This window comes from Buteo buteo, chromosome 21, assembly GCF_964188355.1.
Source record: "Buteo buteo chromosome 21, bButBut1.hap1.1, whole genome shotgun sequence".
In the NCBI taxonomy this organism is placed as follows: Eukaryota; Metazoa; Chordata; class Aves; order Accipitriformes; family Accipitridae; genus Buteo; species Buteo buteo.
The window spans coordinates 13,083,580-13,092,143 of NC_134191.1; positions in this window are offsets into that span (position 1 = coordinate 13,083,580).

Here is an 8,564-nt window from a genome sequence, read left to right on the forward strand (position 1 = left end):
GTGTTTCCTAACCAAGAAGAGCCTTTTGCAGCCCACATGTTTTAGGTTAGAATTAAAAGCCCACGCCCTCTCCCACAGTTGCCATCCACTCATTAACAATTGCTCTGCAATGAGTCTAGAACCTGCATGTGCATAAGGACCATGTTGGGTTGGGTGAGGATGTGGCACGAGGATTTGGCAAATTGACTCCTTAGGTCCTCACTCTGGGGTGCCTGGCTACCCTGTGCTACCAGAACACATCAGAGAGGCTTGTGGGTCTGAAAGCAGCCAATTCTCTCTGATATCAAAGAAGCAGTAGGGTCCTCCTGATAATAAGATGCCCAAGAGTCAAGAGTTGAGGATATGGATCAAACTTTTGAAAAATGCTGCTAAGCCTTAACTTTAATAATAATCTGCCTTTGTATGTGTTGGAGGAGGGAAAGGGGGAAGTCAAGTCTCCCAGCCTGCTGGCAGACAGATGCCTTGTTCATGCTCTTAAACACTTACATTTGAGCTGTGTTGGGTGCCTGCTGGCCTTGGGTGTTTCTTTGCTCCTGGTGCTGCTCCAATCTCCCAGAGCTGCTGCAAAGCTGAGGCCCCTGCATGGGATCAACACGTGGCTGGAGGACCCCAACAGCAAAAGCTATTCAGCGCTGGGCTGCCAGGTGTGGGGAAAAGCACTCCCCGAAAAAAAAAAGCAGCTGTCACCTCCCCCCTCGCCAAGCCTCCTAGGTTTTTTTGTGAAGAAGGATGAATTACCCCACGCTGGCTGAGCTAGAGAGTATGCGCATACCAGCTTCGTGGTGGGGGAGATTTCAGCATTCGAGGCACACGCTCCCCCCGTCTTGGGCCTCCCTGCTTTATCTCTGGCTGCAGCCTGCGTGCTGTCAGCTCTGCTCGGCTGCGCTGCCGTCGGCCCGGAGCACCCACGTGTGATAATTGCAGCAGCACCAGCTGAGGGGGCTTGCGGGGAAAGCAAAGCAAGCGTCTGATTGCCGGTCCCAGTTTGAGGGGGCTGCATTAGGAGATACGTACGTATATATTTTAATAACTTATATATATTTTAATAACTTGAGCTTAGCGTTTTATTTTCTAAACCTTTATTAGCTCCAGTTTGGCAGTGGCTTGAGTAGTCCTGGCAAATAACTCCTCCTGCCTCAACACCGTCTTTTCTCCTCTTCGCTGCACGTTCCCACTGACTTGGAGAGGTCGTCTCGGGACCTCGATGCTTTTGCTGCTGGCGTGAATCGGGTAAGGCTGACCCTAAGGCCAGGCTGACCCTAAGGCCAAGTTGCTGAGGACACCCCAGCCCTCTGTAGGGTCCCAGACATGTGAAACTCTTCATAGCACGGATTTGCCCCTGCTCCCTCCAGTCCCCCAAAAGCCCCAGACTGGAGCCTGTGGCTGGTGCAAACTACAAGGGACCCCAGTCACCCTCCTCCAGCATCAATTCCCAGTGCCCATCACACGGCTGCTGCTCTGCCATGTGATTGCAACAAAGCCCTGGCACTGGTGCATCCCTTCATTGGGGGATTTCTGGGCAGAGCTTGGCTTGTTCTGGTTGTCACTGTTGTCGTAGGACACGGATGGGAACACGTAATGGATGCCATCTGTGTCCTACTTGTGGGACCCAGCTGGGCCAAGGTGACCTGTGCTGCACCTTGCCTGCGCTGGGTTTGGGGTTTCCCCCCTTGCAGGAGGCGTTTGGGCTACAAGCTGATGCGGGGAGATTACAAAGGGCACAGCAAGACGTGCTGTTTGTTCTGCAGGGTACCCCTTGGTGGGCAGCCAAGCATCAGCCTCGTGCCCGTGCACTTAGTGCAGGGAACGCACTTAAGACTGAAAATTGCTTCCAGCCTCAAGAGAAATGATATAACCAAAGGAAATGGTTTCAATAAAAGGGGATTTTTTTTCCCCTTTTTTTAAGGGCAGCGAAAGGCTAGTTATTTGGCTGTTCAGCCTGTTTACTCTTTCTTCCTTTTCATTCTTTCTCTGTGCAAATGAGAAAGGGCCTTTGCTTCCAAAGGTTATATGTAACCCTGGAGCACAGCTTGGATCAGCGTTCTGTAACTCCATCTGAACCTGCTCCTCCAAGAAAGCACCCCCAGCCCGTCAGTGAGCAGTGACACTGAGCGCAGCCCCTGTCCCACCAGGGCAAGAAGCCCCTGAGGTGTCCCGGCATTGTCCCCCTTCCCTCCCCTTAAAAGCAGAGATTTGATGCTTAAATGCCTGCAGGATCCTCAGCTTTCAGTACATCACAGCAAGCCCTACCTGGTTTTCTGCTCCCCATGGTGTTGTATTGGGAGTTATTTTGCTGGGGAGGAGATTTGGGGAGGGGGTTGCTTTCCTTCCTTCACAAAATTCACAGGGCTTCAGAGCAAACCTGTGTGGGTAGCAGAGCCCAGACGGGGTGTGGACATTTTGTTATATTCTGTCTTTAATCTAACCGCCAGCAGCAGCCCTGGCTTCTCTGCTGCTGTGTCTATGTCATTACTGTGCCCAGCTTTTCGCTGGGTTGTAGCCACCCTGCCACAGTCACCAACACCTCTGTTTGCACTGACGGTGACTTTTATTTGTACTTAGTCCTCACAGCTCCCAAATAAGCAATGTGCTTAAAAAGGAAGAGGTGGGAGAAGAGAGCTGCTTTCTTGCTGCTCTTTAGTCCTTGGCTGCTGACCTGCCCGTTGGGCTCAGCGCTTGCCCTGGACTGAGAAACCCATCAAATGCTACGAGAACCCAGTAGAAGGCTTACCTCGTTTTAATGTCTAGGGAGAAATAAAGCAAATGTGAGTGTCAGCAGAAGAATGAGACTGGCTGTTTTTTAATAAAGCAGAAATAAATAAATAAATAAACTGCTTTGGGCTGGATCCTCCAAGCCCTGTGCCGCTATCGGACAGCTCATCCAGGTTGTAGTAGGAGGCAGTAAAAAAATGTAAAATGTATTTTTTTTAATCTCCCTTGTTTTTCCTTCACGCTGTCTTAGCAGCGAAGTTTAGACTCAGTCCTGAGATCAGCCACTAGTTGTCCCCAAATAATCTAAATCTCAGGTTCACGTCAGTGCTGTGGGATGCGGGGGTGAGGAAGGGCATGGGAGTTTTGGAGGGGGTGGGTGCCTGCCCTTCAGCACCGCAAGGCCGGCGTGTTAGGGTGCTGTGTGCTGGGGTGGCTGCTGGGACCTTGGGGGGATCCCAGCCGCATCGGGGAGGAAACGGTCAGGGGCTCCCTCATGCCCGATTGCAGAAGGGTCTCTCTTTGCAAGCAAAGAAGGGGCTGTCCCCAGCTGTAGAGAGATGGGACCAGGGGGTTGTTTTCAGGGGTAGTCAAAGCCTGCATTTTCCTCCCCCACCAGCTTCCACTCACAGCCTCCACCCTAAGAAAGTATTCTTGCAGAAAGTACTTTGTGTGAGATGCAACATCCTTCCCAGGGACAAGTGAAGTGCCAGCCAGCAAACAGAAGCAAGTCTGTCCTTCAAGCGCGACACCGCTTCCAAGACATACTTGAAAACACGTATTATTTTTTTTTCCCTTCAATGGAAGTCTATTTAATCCTCCAGCTGGTAAACAACCCAATCTGTGGTGCACAGCAAGCTCTGGAATGAAACCTCCCTATCGCTGAAGCTCAGTTTTGTGCCACTGGAAGGAGAAACTCAACAGCTTCACGTGGGCCACCAGAGATGGGGCCAGCGGCTCCACAGCGTGAAATACCCACAGCACAGGCAACGTGCCACGCTCCAAAGGCTGGAGCAAGCAGAGCTGTTAGCGGCACTCAGAGGAAGGGGCCGGCTCGCCGTTAGCTGCTAAGCCGCGTTGGACTGTGGCAAGGCTCAACATTGCGGGAAGGGAAGGTGCTCTGTCTTTTATGTTGGGGGGCATGTGTGTGTTTATATAACAAATACGATGTTGTACACACACACATATGTAGATATACATAAACTAAATGGCTGTTAAGTTTTACAATCATATACAAATATAATCACTCAACATATCATAAGTATAATCATAAATGCTGTTTAATTATTCTTGTAATACATATTTATACACATATACATATTACATATGCATGTATTATCACCTATAAATATTTCAATTATTTGCAATAATTCTATTATACATTATAATATAATAATTATTTACATTGTATATGTGTGCACACATGGACATACCAACGTGAGTATGGTTTTTTGCATCCCTGGTACTCTGACAGCTCCTCAGTAGCTCCCAAGCCTCGGGCCAAACTCCAGGACCAGCCTGGCTCACTCGGAGCTGCTTGTCCCCAAGCTCTGCAGCCTGTCTGAGGCCAGGATGGGACCCCGCCATAGTACCAGCAGCCTTTCAGGGGGCTGGGGGATTGCTACCACGGTCCTTGCTGCAGCAAGGCCAAGGCTGGCACTCGCCCCCAGGCATGCCCATGGTGCATTCGCCCCATCTTGGCTGTGTGACGCAGGCGCTCTGTGACTCAGAATTCTGAATGCTACTTCATATGGCAATAGCCATGCTTTGTTTCTTTAATTAATTATTTTTAATAGGCACTTGATGGGGGTGTATGAGGAAGGGAGGGCTTAAATAGAGTTTGCAAGGTTATTCCTTCCCTGAGGCTGAGCTGCGTGCAATCAGCCCATCTAACTTGGATTTTTCTGTTTGTCTTTGGGCTCCTGTTGCTGAGCTGGGGTGACCTTGGCAGCATTGGCTGCAGGGGCTCTCCTTGGCTACCCTGGTTCTCCTGCCTGTCACGACCCACACTGGACAGACCAGGGAGTCATGTTTAATTCGAAATTCCCTCAGGCTAAATTAAGGTGAAAGGACACCAAACGATCAGTTAAAGATTTTATTCATGACAGAAGCAAACTGAACTGGGGAGGTGTGGTAGTAGGTGGTGGGGTTTCTCACAACAGGAATTGGCATAAGACTACTTCTGTAAACTGTGTAACCCAGGGTAACCATATACATCAGTTCGGGGAATAAGGAGATCCCTCCCGTTGGGTCCCGAGGTTCAGAGCAGACCCCCTTGCTTTCTAGACGCCTCCTCAGAGAAGGGCCCAGGGGCGGCTGGATCCACTATTAGTCCCAGACTTGGTCAATGGTTTTATGTCTTAAAGGGATGAGGTGTAGGCATTGTGGAAAAGGAAAGAGGGAAGAAGACAGAGAGAGAAAAAGGAGGAGAGGAAGATTTCACTGGTCCTGGGTCCAGCGTTGGTTCAGTCAGCCGAGGGGTCCAGTTCCAGTGGGCTTGTGCACCTGGGGCTTCAGTTTGTGTCCTTTTATCATCCTTGTCCCTCCTTTGGGCGGGCACCCAAATTTGTCAGGTTAACGAGCAGTTTGTGAGCCTTTGGGCTTGGGGGTCATTTGTGGAGTAACTTCTCCTTCCCTGCAGACGTGGCCATTGTTTGATCTTTATATCAGAACAGCTTATCGGAGCAGGGAGCTGCGCACCCTCCAGCACGCCCTCCCCCTCCTGTTGCTGATGTCTGAGCTGATGGGCTTTTCACCTTGGTTCCTCACTGTGCAGGGTTTGTGTTTAAGCAGAACTTGCCCCACCACAATGTTTGAGACATTAACTCTTTCAGTCTCTTACACTGCCCCAACCTGTTGCTGACGAAGTGCCACTGAGGACTCCAGTGTGGGCAGAAAAAGGTGCTGCCCGGCCAGCGGTTCCCACCCCAGCAGACGAGCTGCTTGGTTATGGGGTAGGTGTCTAATTGCAGCCACTCTTGCCCAGGTGCCTCTGCTCCTTTTGGCAGGGTCGGTGCACTTAGTGCAATCACCTGGCTGCTTTGGCAGCCACCCACACCTCCAGTTTTGCCATGGGACGTCCCCTCCTTGTCCCCCAGCTGCTCCCGGCAAACCCCGGGTGCAGGAGCTCGGTGTGGGGCCATGGGGGTAAGGGCCACACTTAACCCCTGGGCACCAAGTGAACCTTCCCTGCAGAAATACCAAGTTGGGTGGGTTTTTTTTGGCAGTGTAAGGCTTGTATTTAAGGGCACCAAAAGAAGTCCATGCACAGGTAGAAGTGCTTCTGCTGCCCTGCGGGTTATCCCTTTGCTCTCTCTCCAGGTGACAGCGGTTGAGCTCATTCCTGCTGGGATGGTTGGTCCTGTCCTCCCCTCGTTGGTTACAGCACTGCCCGAGAAGAGTCTTCACCCCCGCTCACCACCAAACCCCGGCCAAAGCAGCCCCCGACACGGTAGGTAGTCCCACAGGCCAGCCGCACCGAAGCCTCACTGCCACAAAGACAGACCCATCCCGCAGGGCTGCGTTTTGGTCCCGTTGGCGATCCCAGCAGTGCGTTTGTACCCTTCGTCACCCGACCACCCTCTTCCTCCCAGAAACACTCCCCGCTCCCAGCGGGGTGCTGGGGCAGGACCGAGGGGGTGACCCCCTGGCATCTGGGCATCTCCTCGCCTTCCATGGCCTTGTTGCACGTCAGGAGCCGCCACATTCCCAGTTCCATGTAGAGGAGAAAACCAAATCCGATTACACTTTATAGCTGGCCTAGACTGCCTTGAGATTTTCTCCTCTAGCAAGAAAAACGATGCAGTGAAACAGCTAAAAAAGCCGCAGACCTCTAGGAGCCCCTCATCAGAGAAATGCTTCCCCAGCACCCCAAGTCTTCCAGGAAATTAAAATGCCTGTAGTTGGGATCCCCAGTCACACGGTGTCCTCGTAACTCCGTTTTCCTCCCCGTCCTGCAGCGTGTTTCGGTGCGAGCCGGGGGGGGGTCGGTCCCGGCTGCTCGGTTTTGGGACGGACAGAGCGTTTCCAGACCCGGAACGCTCCAGCCCGGGCTGAAGGTGGGTGCTTCAGAAATACAAAGTGGCCATTTTCTGTTTGCATGGGCAGGTTTTGCTTTGGAAAGTGGTATTCAGGCAGGGGGGAAAGCCAAAGGTATGACCTAAATGGGTTGGATTGTGGCTGTCGGTTGGGGTTTTTTTTTTTTTAGAAAAAGCCCAAAGGTGGGTATTTCCAGAGGTCCTACGTGACCCAAAAGACGCCCTGTTGCAGACCAAATGTCAGCAGGGTATTGCCCTTAGCAGACCACGGCCGAGGCCGGAGGGATGCTTTTACTTTGCTGTTGTTTGGGGCAGTGGGTCAGGTCTGATGGGGACGCCGGGGGACAGGCTGCCCATCAAATACAACATCACAACCGGGACCGTCTCCAAATGGTCACCATTGCAGGAAAAGTTAGAAACCAGCTGGCTAAAAGGCAAAGCCCAGAGCATGCTGTGCCCTCGCTTTCACACCACAGAGAGACCAAAGGGGCTCCCAGCCAGATATTGCCTAAACACCCAGACAGCACAACAGGGAAAGAGCATCTGTCTGTCTGTCCTTGCCACTCACTGTGCCATCAGCTTTTAAGAGCTACCTGCAGGGAACAGGATTTAGGAAAGGGGAAAAAAAAAAATCCAAGCAAAAATCCAGCCTTTTGTGACTCTGAATCTGACCCCAAATTATGATTCATGACCAAAAGCGATGAAAAGAGCTTGTGGTGACTTGAACAATGAGTTTTCCAAGCAGAGGCAGTACTAAACGGGGAACACGAGACTCCTGAGAAAGCAGGAGGAATGCACTCCAAGCCTGAACGCTGCAGATGAAATTTATTGCATCATATAATCTCTTCTTGTGCTTTGAGTTTCAGCTGGACAGGGAGATACTAAGCACAAGAAAGGCCATTTCCATAAGATCCCCAGTCCAGACTGGGAGAAGCAGTCAGACGGCCAGGATCACCAGCAATTTTATTTACTTTTCTTTTTCATTGCTTTGCTAAACCCATTCTCCAAATGGAGCAACCAACAAGGGAGTGTCAGCATAGAGATGCCAATCAGAGGCAGAGAGGAAAAAGGTTGAGCTATAAGAGCTGAAAGTTATTAGATGAAAACATTATTTTTAGAAGAGCCTGAGAGCACTGGGGTTTTATAAAACCTCCCATTGTATTGCACTAGTAAGTCAAGTGTTCACAGCCGAGCCAGCAGACACACTCTACAGCATCTATTACCGGCGTGTTTATTTACAAAAAGGCAGCCACTGAGCCAAAGCTGAACAGAAAAGAGGAGAGACTGAAATATGGTTTTAAAGAAATACAGCTCCTTGGACTGGTTTTAATTTAAAATCCTAGGACTGAGTTTGTCATTTTCTTTTGTGTTTCACCCCCTCCTCCCCATTTCTTCTTCAAGGAATGAATTGTCCAAAACCAGCCAGGCAAAGAGGAATTTTCCTCTAGGTGTCTCTGTCCCCATTTTTATTCTCAATTTTTTCTCATACGCACACACGCACGCACGCACACATGCACACACTCTTCTCTGGCCTTCCCAGTCCAGCATCACCTTTTCATTACCACAGCTATCTATCATCTCCCACATCCCAGCAGAGTGCTCCCAGAAGCACTTTATAACTCAAACCCGCCCCGGCAGCTTTCTCTGTGCCCTGGCGCAATGTGGCCACCCCACGCGGGAGGCAGTGGCCACGCGTGGGAGCAGGACGTGGTGGCAGGGGACGAGAAGCTGAAGCTGTCGCTGCCAGCTGGGTCCTGCCAGCCCAGCAGGACCGTGGGCGACGTGATCTCATCTGGGCAGACGCCTCCACCCGTGCTG